At 42.1% G+C, this 15,288-nt stretch overlaps 1 protein-coding gene across 31 annotated transcripts in view; it reads left to right on the top strand.

The window, feature by feature from the left end:
* Window positions 1-15,288, top strand: part of ZBTB20 (zinc finger and BTB domain containing 20) — a 457,627-nt gene that overhangs the window by 270,884 nt on the left and 171,455 nt on the right. The window contains exon 7 of one of the 31 annotated variants that reach the window (XR_014688576.1): window positions 2,266-2,388. The exons of the other annotated variants lie outside the window; for them this stretch is intronic. The gene's annotated coding sequence lies outside the window, so the exon portion shown is untranslated. Of the gene's footprint in view, window positions 1-2,265; window positions 2,389-15,288 lie in introns of those variants that run through there. 31 annotated transcript variants of the gene reach the window in all.

The raw sequence follows: 15,288 nt of genomic DNA, 5'->3' as shown, positions 1-15,288 counted from the left end.
GATGTGTTTGTGCTGTTGACTGCATCAGGCAAGAACAAAGCACGGAAAAAGTTGTGATGATAAAGATGCACAGTTTCGTAGGTACTGGAACAAGAACTTAAGCCATACTGATAATCAGGTTTTACAGTAAAAGCAACTGCTTCGTTTTGAGTATCTTGCCCCTTTAAGGTATTACAAATGGTTTTGATTTTTTTTTTTTTCCAGAAGACAAACAATGGCTTATTTCCTAGGGCCACAAAATTGAAACAGCACTATTTTCACTTTCTGTAAATCGGAAAAGAAAGTGACGCTTGATTTGAAGGCAAATAAGAGGGAAAGTTGTGAAAGTAAAAGGGATTTTGCAGGATGGAGCTAGGTGATCTTCCTAGGTCTCTAGGTCTCTTCCGACTCAAACCGTGCTATGATTTGCAAGTTACCCAGGGAAGGTGGCCATGGACCACTGATGATCAGCTCCAAAGCTGTGCTGTTACTTGGAGCATTAGAACAGTTAACTCATCATCATAGCTGAAGGTTAAAGGAAAAACAAGGTGTATGAGTTGGAAAATGAAGGCTTTTCTTACTGACCTGGGCAGGGAAAAGGGGTGTGGATGAACAGTGTAATAAGGGCAAAGGGAAACAGAACAGTCTCTGGCAGACATGAATCTCAGCTCCGTCACTCTGTAGCCTTTACCTCTGTCTTTATCTTACTTGCCCATCTGTAATGTGGAAATATTATTTTCTGACCTTAAGGGGCTTCTTCGAGGGAAGGGAAAACTTCTTCCCATTTAGCGATGCTCAGACATGCTTTAAAACCCTTTAAATCCAGTGCGTAGATCCCCCTGGTGCTGCATTGTTTGTTTTTCCCCCTGTTCATGTTTCAAGCTCCTAGAATAGACGCAAGTTCCAGAGCTAGCATGGGTTTGTGCTGCTGGCAAAACAAAGCAGGTGCAAATTACGGTGGGAATGAAATAGCTGGTGCTTTGAGGCGGTGGAGTGCCCAGTTCACCTCAGGGTATGTGTCTGAGTTCACAAAACATGGCTATCATGCACACCCTGATTCATTAGATGTGTTATCCGGCAAACAAGAAGCCTAATCATATTTTAGTGGGAACATTCTTATGATAAACTCTGCTTTAGTGAAACTCCATATATAGTGCAATTTCTCCCGGCCGCGTATATTACACGGTGAAGAAAAGCTACCCTGCTGCGTATCAGAAGGCTGTAATTTCATTTAGGGGGTCTATTGACATCGTAAACTGCGAGAGCAGAGCTCAAGTGGCTATTTAAGTCATAGGAACTTCAGACTGAAATTACTGCCTGGCAGTAATTGCCCCTCCCCGGCGGGCATGCGGGCCCCTATGTACGTACTTAATGTTTTCATCCGTGTGCCTATAAATAATACATCTCTTCCACGGCCCCTGAAGAGAGCGGTTCCAAAATACGGGCATTATCTACCCCCTGTGCTGCAGGATGCAGCCCAGACAGCGTCCTTTGGAGCAGCCAGGGAAGGAGCAAGCGTCCCAGGCTGAGGCGGTGGCACTCGGTAGTGGGACGTGATGCCCGGTGCTCCCGAGCTGTGCCTCGAGCACCGCGAGCAGCAAGAGGTGAATGCACCTGTGCTGGCTGGTGAGGCTGTTTGTTGCCATCGTAGCTGACACGTCTGACCTTTCCCACTTCTACGCTGTAGATATCCAGCCCGGCACACGCAAAGATAAATGTGCTGTGCCACCTGTGATCCGCAGGGCTACGGCACATCTCCTATTTATACCGTGCTTCCCTCAAATCTGTGCGCACAGCCCCGGGGCTGGCGTGCCACTGGAGAGGCAGCGGTGGTGGGGAGATGACTTGGTCCTGCCCCGAATCTGTGCATTTGGGGAGCAGATCCAAACCTGCCAGCAGCAGTGCCCAATACACCTGAGCAAGAATTTCCTTTCTGTTTTTTTCATGCACAGAGCAGCAGCCATGTGGACAGAAGTTCATGTATTTCACCCGCTTCGGTTTGTTTCAAAAAAAGAGTGAAGTCAGAAAGCGTTTGTGTTTTATCAGGAAAGCGAGGTTAACCGTTCATTATAGCTTGTCAAGAAACCTCATATTTATCCCAGGCACGGGAGGAGACTTTGAGTAGGGCTCTGGACAAGAATCATTAGGATCATGTGCCTTATATACCAACTTAGGCATTATAATTTGTATATTTAAAAACTGAAGCATATGAAGTGCATGTAAATTCTAATCTTTGGATCCCTTTTCTTCTCTCTCTGTGTTTTTTTCTTTTATTTTTTTTTTCAGATGGTGGGAAAGAAGTATTTTTTGTACTCAGTGTGTCTGAGACCTTGGTGTGCAAGAGAGGTGTTAAATTGCTACTGGGAACAGAACGAGTATTTATTTATTTTCTCTGAACCAGTCTGCCCAGTCTTACATTGCACTTACCAGAATAATTGTTCAGCATGTTAAATTACAAAAAAACTACTCGGTTATAACATTAGTGTTTCCATTCTTCATCAAGAATGCTTTATTTTGGTTTCGGAGTTATTTTTTTCTGGAAAATTGATTAAACCACTGCCTCTCCCTCTTAAATGCCACCGTCTTGTGAATCCTATGGCAGTGGTATGGCTTACAAAGACACGGCAGTGTTGAAAGTAAATAAACAAGGTTTGTGTAGTTATTAGACATGGCAGTAGTAGGACAGACTTTTCTGGTGTGAGGGGAAGCTGTTCACGCTTGCATTTCATCTGAGTTTGAGCAATAAACTGCACTTCTTAGGTTGGCGAGCCCGTTATCCTAGAGAACATGCATTAAGTATTCTTCAGAGAAACTTCTGTGCATGCACACAGGGTAAATGGGAGAAGTGAATTCTGAACTCTGTGTTGCTGACTACAGGGACCAAGGATGCGGATACCAGTAGAGTCTGTGCTTTTTCTGACTCGCTTTCAGAAAGAACTAGCCAGGTTTTTCTGTGCCGTTCCTTACCCACCTTCCTCTCTCTACTTTATTGACTTCTGAACCTTGTTATGACTGATGTTTTTATGCTGGCTGTGTACATACTGCAAGTGGGAAAAAAAAAAAAAAAAAGAAGTCCACAAACTGTGGATAACAGCAGATCCCACAATACAGTGTAATCAAAATAGGATGCTGGATGCCAAGACTTAGAGTTCTCATGGTCCTTATCTCTGTATGGAATAACTGGAAGTGGTTACAGTTTCCTTCGTTTAGTATAACTAAATGTATTGAGGGCAGCATATCTTTAGTGAGATATTGACTGCCTGATGGCATGTGTCCTAATTTCAGGACGTGATGTCCTGGCATGAAGATAGGGTAGCCTTTTGTCCCACTAAATCCTGAGTGTCTGAAATCTAAAGCTGTGTTACTGTATTGGTGTCTGTCCAACAAAGATGTGTGTTCTACTTGTAGCATGTGGAAAAATGAATAAAATATCTAAAGTTAAAAAACAATTCATAAACACCATATGCACATACATACTGCAAGCACAACTTCTCTTTGAAAATATTACAATGGGACACCCTTCCAGATTCTGGTTGCAAAAGACTGCAACTTAATTTCTTCTACAGGTTTTTAGTCAAGAAATACTGCTACAGAGTCTGTTTGCTTTCCAATCAGCAAAAGTATAATAGAATAGAGAGTGTTCTCTAAAATGAAATATCAATCTGTCTGTCTAATGCTTAGAAAGATATCAACCCTATGAACTGGTAGGTGCCAAGAACTAATTCATGCCTGGGGATACTGAGGCAGAGGTTGGTGAGGTGACTAACATAACACCAAGCCCTGATGTAGTCCCACTGATTCCAAGTCCCCTGCTCTAGATGCTTTGGTTAACTTGCCAGAAGAGTTGGTGTAGCCTGGGTGTGAATGTGGCAGTGGAGGGCCCTGCAGGTCTCGTGTCATGGTGAGGAAGCTTGCTTCTTTGGAGCCTGAGTCTTTTAGACCTCGTGTGAGAAAAAGGACTTTGCCTGGCACCAAACTTCTTGTGCCACATAGCTTCTGGGGGTGGTGTCATTGTTTCTGCTGAATCCCTGGCTCACCAAAAAGCTCAAAGAGTGGCTTGAGTGCTCTTTTGGTCCCATCTCTGTTTGTCCACTACAGCAGTACCATCGTTCGTTTTGCTGGCACAATGCTGCAGTTTCTTTGTAAAACTGTAGAAAAGCTGTGGCACCGGGTTAAAAACGAAATGGATGGCACTGTTACAGCAAGGAAAGAAGGGAGGCTATCTGACGTACTCGTTCTTCCCAACCCTGAAATCTGCATCTGGGTTTAATATTAGATAGGATCACTGAGGATAACTGTGGTTGGCAATTTTTACTTTTTAATGACTTAAAACGACCTGTGATGTATTAGGCTCAGCGGTGTCACTCCGGAGCATGACTTCATTGTGAGACTTCCTGCTTCCCCAAGAACGAGCGGTGCAAACAGTGCCACTTCATCCACATTGGTGCTTTCAACATGCGATACCCTGTGGTGTAGGGAATGCTACAGCTGTTTTTACTCTAGAAATATTAGTAGTCTGTTTGATATTGTATCAGTGGGACTTGCTGCTCCATAAAATTGACTGCTCTGTAGAGCAAAGACACAAGTACAAGGGCACGCTGAGTCACTGGCTGTATTTGGATGTGTTTTCACATACTTTTGTGAGGAAAGAAGTATACTTGACAGGAGGAAGGCTAATTCTTCTCTGTCAGTCAGTGGAAGGCAGAAGGTTTAGTGAGAAGAGATCAGATGGGCTTGAATGAATTTTGTAATTCTGAACATATCTAGGAAATAGAGCTGAATGATGTATAGAGAACTCCTCTGTCACTGTGGAAAATTAGAGATTTGAACAAGATGAGTTTAATACTGAAATGAAATGAGAAGAAGTTTATGATTAATAGGGTCTGGCAGAGACAGAATACTTGTATATAATTTTGGAGGGTTAGGAAATGATCCATTGGCAGATGTGAATCTGAGGGTTTAGGGGAGAAGGGTAGCCCCACAAGGAATACCGCCTGGCTTGGCTGTTTCTAGTGAAAGTTCCAAAAATATTTTGTAACAAAAGTAAAAAGAAAGAGTTAATCACCAATTCCAGAAATCCCAGCAGCTTTTAAAATATTTTAAAAGATAGGAAAGATAAATTAGGAGTATTTGCTGAGCATAAAAAAGGCTTTTGATTCATCTTATCATTAGTCCTGCATCTGAAGGTTGCTTCTGGGGAAGGCCTTTTTCCTCTGGATACTGAATCTACCCAACAGAGCAATACTGGACATGGAGGCCAGCTTCTTTCTGCCCCCTGCAACGATCAGCTTGCCATCCTGAAGCATCAATTTGTTACATTAACTCATAAATGGCAAAATATGCAGGCAGATTAAATTTGCTTTATCTTACATGGCTACAGATGTAGCTCATTATCATTAAAATTACTCATTGGTCTGTGAGGAAAACATAAAGAAAACCATTTTGGAGAAGCTAACAGAAAAGGGTAAGATTCACAGCTCACTTGTTATCTTTATTCTAGGTAAATAATTAGCTATTTTATTATATTCTAAGTAACTTCACAAACTTTGATTGTATTCCCCTCCAGGACATGCTGAGATTCTGTATATTTTGACTTGCATACTTCTGCTTTGAAATTTTCCTTCAGAGCAAGAATTCCTTCTCCTTTGAATACCTTTAAATTTTTCCTAGTGCAGAAGAAAAGATCTGATTTTGTGCTGATGTTTTCTGACTTAAGATTATCCATGTAAAGTCAGCAAACACAAAGTAATTCATTCTAATGCAGAATTTTCAATAAGCAAGTTTTATTAGAAATGAACTGCAACTCTTACCTTTGCATGCCTCTCTCCAGAGTCCCATCCTAGTGCACTTTCCTTTAGGTGGCACTCCCACATTAACTTGTGTACAACCCGAACAGCTGTTTGTGATCTGTCATTTGTGTCCTGAAATATGATGGAGAGACTTAGAAATTATATTAATTGTGGTGTCCACGTCCTCTCTTCATTAAAAGTTGAAAATTGCTGTTCAAATATTTCATAATCAAAAATTAATCCCAGTCTACCTGCTCCAAATCATATATTACGTCCTCTGGGAATGAATCCCAAATCCCTGTTACAATTTGGATGTTCTCTCCTCTGGGTATTGATTACAAATTCTGGTTATTGTTCACATACTTTGTCATAGGGGGAATTAATCTCAAGTTCCTGTCTACTGTTCTGGGACTGAAAGCTATCTATAATTAAGATTTTTCTATTAAATGGATATTGACGATGAGCTTTTCTGTCTACATTTTTGGGTTATCTTCTGGCTAGAAAACTCAGTCATGGCTCATGGAGAGATTATTAATGCTGAGTATTTGGACCACTGTTTTTTGGGCCACTGAGTTCAGGCATTTCAGAGGAGTACATGGCATAGCAGGAGTGTTCTCTAATGTTGACACTAGGTAAGAAGATGTAAAAATTTTCACAGGGACTCAGCAAAGTGGAGCAAACAGGACGGCTGAATAAAACCAGAAGCGTTGCATCAGAAATGTAGAGGAGTATGTGAGCATGTGCTTAGCAATCTTGAAGCACCCTACAATTGCAAACCAGTTTCCTCATGAAATCAAAATGATCTTGGTTATGTGGAGAGGAGGAATAATCTCTGCTCTTTTTCAATGGTGGATAGAATGAGAATGAACACACTGTGGTGAGAGATAGCAGTATAAAACCACCAGAAAGACTGTGTATTTTTGATGTGTGGATCCGTGTTCTGTGTGATTAGTTTCAGCAACTTTGTCTATAAAAACAACTGCTGTATTTTTACATAGGTGTAGTCTTTTTGTATAACAATGCACAGAATAAAAGCATTCAGTTCCATAGCTCTGTATATCCCTGTTTCTCTAAGGGAGGAAAATCAGATTAAAACAGCTCTGAATTTAGGAAAAATTGGAATCTGGACCTACGCTTTCTTGTTTCAGACCCACTGCCACTGCTAATAGACATGGTGTTTCCAGTGGCAACAGTTGGCTCACGCATTCTTTCACACTTCAGAAGAGATCCCAGTTTCCTTTTTTTTCTTCTTCTTTAGCAGTGGGCAGCCCTGCAACCTTTTGATCATGCCGACTTTATACATTACATGACTGAACTCAGCTATGCCAAACATCCTTTTAGAAAGTTGACATTTATGCCATTTGAAAAAAGAGAGGGAGAGAGAAGTAGAAAGGTAGAAGAATGAATCCTGGCTGCTTCCTCCTGCCCTTTTGATTAGGAGAGCAGTAAGTCAGCAGAAGAGGTGGGGCTTTTAAGAAGCAGGGATGCGTGCAAGCGAGTTGTGGTCTATGATGTGTGCACACACGTAGAGGAGAGGAAAGAAAAGGATGGAAGTTAGACAATAGTAATTAGAAATTATTACAAAGAATTAATTAATTGATCAAAAGCATAAGGAGACAGTCAAAGAGAGGAGATGAGATCAAGGAGATGGCCTTTGATACTACCCTAGACTAGATGAAGGAATTTGAACTCAAGAACTTCCAAGGTCCCTTTCATACCTAATAACTTTGATTCTGTAACACCTTTTATCCTATTACTTCCCTTGCAAACGATATTTTGTGTGCATTTATAATTTATTTAATTTTGTACTTAGTACAATTATTATTAAATTAACACTTAGTACTTCTAGTTCTTGCAAATTTTTGCCCACTTTTATTATGCCAGTCTTGGAGAAAGCACAGAATTTATGGAATTAATACAGCTGTTGTAACACGTATAGCATAGAGAGAAAACAGAGACAAGACTTGTGCCTGTTTTTCTTTGTTGTTGTTGTTGTACTCGTATTTGCAAAGGAAGACAAGGAGAGAAGCATCTTGCATAACTTCAGACAAGTAACAAGACTTTGTTGCATCTAATGCAGTCCGTTCATTTAATTAAAATGCCAAAGCCTTCTTGAAAACGTGTCCATCCCTGCAGTAAGTTAGAAATTTGCCCCACTTGCTCCCTTTCCAACGTGCTCACTTAGAATTTTATCTCTTTAAAGAGGGGTTTTTGCATCTCTTCAGTACAACCAGTGCTGGCCTTTGTTGAAGAGGAGCTACTGGACCGAGAGAACCACTGGGTTAGTGTTTAATAGTAGTTCCTTGGTTATTTTTTAATAAAGAGAGAGAGGAAGAGAAGAGAATGGAAAGAGAGTGTGTGAGGAGACAGGGAAGGCCAGAAGGGGCAGTAATGTTAGGCTCTTTAAAAACCCTCCAGAAAAAGTACTGTTTAAAAGTAAGCTTTCAATGATGTGTAAAATACTTCCCTGTGTGAAAATCTATATTGATTTTTTTCGTTGTTTGTATAGAGATTGTTCTCAGAATAGAAAGGCTTTGACATTTTGCCTTCTCATATACTTAATCAGTCATTTGTGTCATCTGCTTTTACATGCGTGTGTGCTCTGCCTTCCCCCTGGCTGATCTGCAAAGGATGGCTGCTTGCTCCTTCCTCCACATCGTTTGTAGAGCTACAGGTACAGGATAACAGTGCTGTAGAGCCTGCTGGCAGTCGTGGCATGTGTGGTGATAGGGAAGGCCTGCTTTAGGTGATGGCAAGAGTGGGTGAAGCAAATGGCTGTTTGCTGTAGTCCATGTTGCAGTTGATTACCACAAGTGCCAACCTGAAGGAGCCTGTTGGCTTTCAAAACACATTTTTTAGTTGTCAGAAGCTGGAGCTTAAATTCAAAGACCTTATACTTGTTTCCAGTTGCCCTAACAGTCAAAAAATTAGCTCTGTCTTTTTATTTATTTATTTATTTATATTATTTTTATTTTTGCTTTGGCAAAGGTAGTTCCAAATAACCTGCCTGACAAGATGAAGTGCAAGCAAGCTCCTCTTGAACATTGCTTGTGCTCGTCCCTGTTCTTACATACAGTGAGATTTTATAGCTGCTGTGGTCAGCAAAGCCTTGTGTGGCCAGATAGAGAGGATACTTAGGAGAAATTTTTTCAGTGAAGAATGTTGCCTTTTCTGCAGCAAAAAATGTAAGTGGAAAACCACTGTGTCTCACTGTGCTGCTGAAGCTGAGGGATGCTTTGCTGTGTGTATGCAGCCTACTTCACCAAGCCAGCCCCGCACATCAAGGCCACGTTGGGTACAGTTCCTGCTCCTCAACCTGGTAATCCCACACCAGCTCATGCTGCCCTTCACAGAGGGCAGCTGGGCCTTGTGGGAATCAAAGCCCGTGCCCCTGGAAACAACCGAGCAAGTGGCATGTGGAGCCCTGCTTCCCAGTGGCTGTGTGAAGAAGGGCTTGCTGAAGCTGCATTTTTAATGGTTGGCTATAAATGGCCCATTTTTACCTTTGCATACATCATCTACATGATCCCTTCACTTCCTTCCTCTTTAAGTGCTGTCTTATGCATAGATTTGTCATTTACGCTCCAACCACATTTTGCATTATTACATTTTAATGATATTTGAAGTTTTCATACATATTTGAGTTCACTGATATAAATGAAAAAAGATAAATAATCAGCATACTTAGTTTATCTGATGACATAAAGATGTTCTATCATAACTGCCTATTTCTTGGATAAGATCAAACACAGAATCAAGTACTAAGAGAGGGTCCAAGTGCAACTGTCTATCTGAATGACTCTGAAGTCAGAGTCCTTCAAAGGCAACATCTGAACTTTGCAGTTTGGCCCCATTTGTACCTCAAATAAGAACCATAAGAACCATTTAACCAATTCCACCCCTTAAGCTGTGTAACCCATGGGTTTGACTAAAATAAAAATAAGATCTACCCCCCTCTTTTTTTTTTTTTTTCCCCCTTGGGAATGATCATCTCTCATTTTGACTTTTTTTGAGGATGCTCTGCATGATCTCGAGGGTCTACCTTCCTTGACCCTGCATCTACTGCTGGCTCATGATCTGTTACAATCTATTAGGAATCTTGAGGCTTGAGGGCAGAATTTTGTGTAGGGATAAAAGATGCTTTCATGTTGGTGCTGTGGGATATATATATTTTTTTTTAATTCTTTCTCTCATTCTCCATTTCATGAAAATTCATTAATCTGTGACATTTAAAGACTCTGTCTGAGAGGTGTCTGGAGCAGCGGCCGGCTGCATACATCAATAGTTTCTCAGAGTCTGGCACTCTGTCAATATTTGGGGGCCTCAGTAACAGCACTTAAATGCACTGCCTGCCAGCCGTCACGCTCTTAGCATGTCTGTAAGAGTCTGAATGAGCGGATATTAGCACGTCAAGTCCTTTCACAACTGGCAACACTTTAGAGACAAACTGCTTGGTAGGTATCTCTCCTCTTCCCTCCCCTCCTGTTTTCTGGCATGTCTTCTTTGTTTATCTGATGTGATTTATGTATTTACACACAAATATGCATCCTGCGAGGAGGCATTATAAATCCTGAAGCTGGAGGTGGTATTATGGCATAATCTATATAACAATGGAAATGGGCTGAAGCTGGATTTGGACCCAGAACCAGATTAAGCTTGGGTTGACTCCTGGGCCAGTTGAGTCAGGAGCGGAGTTTTGTTTGGATTTCATGGTGCCAAAATCTTTAGAGTTTAGTTCCAAATAATGAGAATCTTGGACAAAAATTTTACAGGAAGTGCTACTGTGGCAATATTTCAACCAGCTCCAAACCAGAAGTGGAAAACAAGCCATTTCAAGACTTGGGTTGTATTCAAATCAAAGCTGTTAGAGCAGGTTCAGAATCCAGACCTTCTGTTCCTTTTTTAATCCTATCCCACTGCATAAATTGGATTCACAGCTGAATATTACTCTAGAATACCCATGAAACCTCCCTATTTAGTGGGGGAAAAAAATCAGGGAAGTAAAATACAACTTTTTTTTTTTTCTTCCCTGTGTGGAATAGAAAGTACAGTAGCAGAAATTTTGATTCACAAATATTCATTGTATTCCTCCTTTCCAGTCTTTTATTTGGTTGAACATTATGGGCAGAGAGCAATTGGTTTATTTTATGATGCAGTCACATTTATTTTCTCTTTACCCATTGTGCTTCGCCTTTTGCTTATTATGTTGCTGGGACCGTGTCTCTGAAACCATGTTGTCTAGAGAAGTGAATGCCTACAGTGCAGGGAGTTTCAGCTGGCTTCTTAGAGCTGAATTTTAGGCAGAAAGCAGTCTGTGAAACTCCATCTGAATGTTTCTAAATATCCTTCTTGGAATATTCTTTTGCAATTGTATCTCATGCCATGTGTACCGAAAGGAGATGAAGGGATGGCTGCAGAGTGAGCCCTTCGGTATGAACATTTCCACTACTGAATTTTGGGAACAAATTCTCTGAAGAATGAATTTGAACTTGGGAGCTCTCTGAAATTACATCCTTATCATTCCTCCTTCACCAAGTCCAGTACCACCAGCCAGAGTCCCTCAGCTGTGACCTTCAATGCTAGCTTGAGTCAACAACTTCTTAATCCCTTTCCAATAACATTCAGAAACTTTTCTTCAGTAAACTTCCAACCTTCCCCCAGTAACACCTGCCAAAATTTGGCATGATAACAAAATAGACAAAATTATTCTGCTAGAACCACCTTGCAGGAGTAAGTCAAAATTATAATAATAGTAAAAGCTAAATACCCCTTATCAAACATTTCTTCACTCTTTTTAGCAGGCTCTTATCAGCTACCTTTATATTGAATTTTCCCATTTTTTAGCTACAGCTGCACCAGATCTCCATTTTCCTGTTCGCGTCCCCAGAGCAACTCCACTTGTACAGTATTTTGTCACCTGTTGAAAACAAAACAAACCAAAGAGGAAGCCTCTGTGAAAGTTTACAAATGCCTCCATGGAGGTAGTGAGTAACAAGGGAGGCATTTATCCCTGCTGCTAGGCCAGCAGCAGAGGGAAAACAAACAGGCTGAAGGCTTCTGTGAATATTGGTGATGCTTCTGGCTAGATGGCAGCAATGGCCAGTAAGTACAATCGGCAGGGAGAAGGATTTATTTTTGATTATAAGAATTGCTCCTTTAGCACGGTGTGGAAGGGGGAGCAGGGGCACTAGTGTGCAGGGAGGGGAATCGCTGCCTGCAGAGGAGGTTTTTGGACAGAGCTCGGCCAAGAGCAGCAGGGCCGGGAAGCCTTAAACAGTCCCCTAGCAGGAGGCTGCGGGCAAGGCTCAGCCTCACGGGCGTGCAGGCTGCGAGATTGCACTGCTGTCTCCTGGAGCCTGTCAGCAGCAGCGTGGTTTTGCCTGCTAAAGAGCAGTTGTCGGGAGGATGGAGAGAAATAGTACTCCAGGATGCCTGAGGCACAGAGGATCGGGCCCACAGAGCAGATACAATTGCGTATCCTTCTTCTTTCTCCGTCTGTACTTTGTTCTGCCTTTTACCATCTCGGCAAAGTAGCACACGAGCTTGAGGTAACCCACGCACCTTTTGTACCCAGGGAGTACATCTCAAGGCATAATGGGGCACATTTTCAGCTCCGTCCCCAGTGTTTTAAAAACGTGACTGACTTTATTGTCAGTGACAGCCCTGTGTGCTCTGAAAAAACTCCCCACCCCCAGCCCCAGTACTGTGTGTCGAACTTGAAGGGTTCGTCATGGTGCATTCGTTTCTATTTCTGGATTGTTTATTTTCTAACGAGTTCTAAAGTAGTCTTCGGGGTAAGCAAGTGGGCCCTATAAGGGGTACGGGGTCTCCAAAGCAGAGGCAAGCAGACTTATTTCTTTCTGCCTCACAAACTGCTTCTACCTCTTTACAGACCTGCCCTAGGAATACATTAGGAACTTGAATTTCCTATTCATGTTGGTTGTAATTTTGTGGCCAGACCCCTGCACAGAGAATTTGGAGGTTCTTTCAACCCAGCTACCTTGCCCTCCCTGGAGGGCTGAATGGGTTTGTCCCCAAATAATGGGGCATAAAAGTGCCAAGGGGATCTTAGGTGACAGACTTCATTCGGTACATGTCCCCGTTGGTTTCTAGTAGCTGTAAACAAGATGCTTTCTTTTAGCACTGGAATTGATGAAACAGGAAAAATCTAGACTTGCTATCCGTTCATATTTTACCTCTATTAATAAGTAATTAATTAAAAAGAAACTGATGGTCCCATGATGGACTACTAAATATATGCAAGTGAAACTATTGGCATTAAAAAGAGATTTGACTGCAGTCAAGCAGTTATTTATAAGATAAATAAATCATGGAGGCCCCAGCTGAGATAAGCAATCTATTGTGTTAGGTGCCGTACAGACACACTTCAGGAGGCAAATCTAAACCTGAAGAGCTTGGAGACAGCAGAGGCAAAGTGTGGACAGAGAGACAACCATAAAGAAATGAAATAACTCTCCTTGGATGCACGGGCAGGGGCTGAACCAAGGAATGAAGGCAAATCCCCTGCCTCCCTGGTCAAACCCATTTGCATTTGTCAGGCAGGTAATTCGCTGTTGTGTGTGTGGGAGCTATACCATCTCTTCCCATGTAGAATGAATATTACAGAAGGCTGCGGTGAGGGCTGGTTTGCTCTGGTACGCTGGAAACGAGAGCTGACAGAAATCTGCTGCTTGCAGCTGCTAACTACAAAGAGTTAGGAGCCATCCCCAGAGAGGCTGACACAGGTATGCAGGAGCATGCCCATAACCTCAGCCATCTCCTGTGTCTGAGCCCTCTTCTTATGCTCCTGCAACCTTCTGCTGGCCTGAGGTTCACCATCAGGCTCCCTCCAGCAGCCAGCACCAATGTCCAGTGGCTAGACTGCCTCTACACCTCCCTAGCAAAGCCTGGAGCTGATGGACTCAAACTTTAGCCCTTAGATTTAGATCTGGGTAAAACTGTTGAGCGTAATATTTTACTCACTGAAAGCTGCTAGTCTCGGATATGGGTTATCCAAAAGTATGAAAAACAAACAAACTGGGGGGGGGGGGGGGAAATAAAAGAGAAATGTTTTGGAAAACCAAAGAAAAAAAAAATTTGGTTTTGTATTTCTAAACAAGATTCCTAGTTTTGTTTTGAAACAAAGTCTGCTTTAATTGAAACGTATCTAATGCAAACAAATGGCTACCCCATTTTATAAAACTCGTAGGTGTTGTTTTTCCTTTCAGTGTTCGCAGTTTGGTCAGCAACCCAAATAAATCAGTTATTTGCACAACTCTGATTCTAATTAGAATGTAGGGCCCTGGGGACTTGGGCTATATATTTCAATACAGTACATATTTATAATGCCAAATACCCTGCAAGGTACTCCGTATATAATAATAGCAAGCCATCGAGTACCCTGGGGATATGAGGGCATTGGGGAAGACCCAGTGCCTTTTAGCTGTTAGTTTTTTATTTTCAGTTGTAGTAGTATTTTGGAGGGTATTGCTTACAAGATAAAATTTGCATTTATTTGAGCTGCTTACAAATGGGATTCACTGCAAAGCTATCATTAAAGGGAAATAAAGCAGAAGAAGGAACAAAAGACACGTTCTTGGCAAAGTTTGATATGTAGACACTTTCAGAGATCCTTGGTGCCACAGGAAAAATGTCGTCATCCACTCTAGCACACCCCACTCCCCAAATCCTGGAAAGCAAGCAGGTACAGGGGCTGTTTGTAAAGTGCTGTGATGCAAATGCTGGGCATCACCTATCCTTGATGAGGTCAGCTTTGTGCATTGTTTCTGGATATTTCTCTTGACATCCGTGAAGGTCTTGCATTGCTGTGTCCATAGCTCCAAATCTCTGGGGCATTGCTGGACAAAGCAGGGGTCTGTCATATTTCTCTCTCACTTCCATCACCTTTCAGCTGCCACGTTTAAAACTATCTGCTAGTGGGTGCCACGAGATTCAAGATAAACAGATGTGGTAGAAAAAAAAAAAGGATAGATGAGATGGGTGGGACTAGAGAATTGTGTAAGAATTGTATGAGGGAGCTGAGAGCATGCCGTGGGAGCATGTAGGAGAACGGGCAAACATGCACATGCATATAGGGAGTAAGAAGCTGCTTTCACTAGTATTCATTTGTTCAGGATTTCTGCTGTTGTATTTTGGCAGTCCTACATCATTAGTCCAATGCTAACACTCAGACCGTTCACAGTGTTACACATTGCCTCTGAGACTTGCAGCCTCAAGGAGAGGTGCAGGAGCATGGGTTCACCTGCTGTTGTGGTCAGTGCCCTGGTGTAGAAAATTTTGGAAAAGTGGAATTTTTACTGCTGGAGGATGCTGTTTTCTTTGTGCACCGACTGCTACTAAGACCAAGCAAAGGCTTGTCTAGACCAGAGCTCAGGGTTACTTATTATCCTCATAATCCCTTTCCTGTTGCCAACAGCAGTGGCTGATGTGGGTAAGTCAGGAGGGAATGCTCACATCATGGGTAGCCTCTTTCCTATGAACTTCATTAAGCTTTGGACAA

Source organism: Aythya ferina, assembly GCF_964211825.1.
Source record: "Aythya ferina genome assembly, chromosome: 1".
In the NCBI taxonomy this organism is placed as follows: Eukaryota; Metazoa; Chordata; class Aves; order Anseriformes; family Anatidae; genus Aythya; species Aythya ferina.
This window is presented reverse-complemented; position numbering and strand designations above follow the sequence as displayed.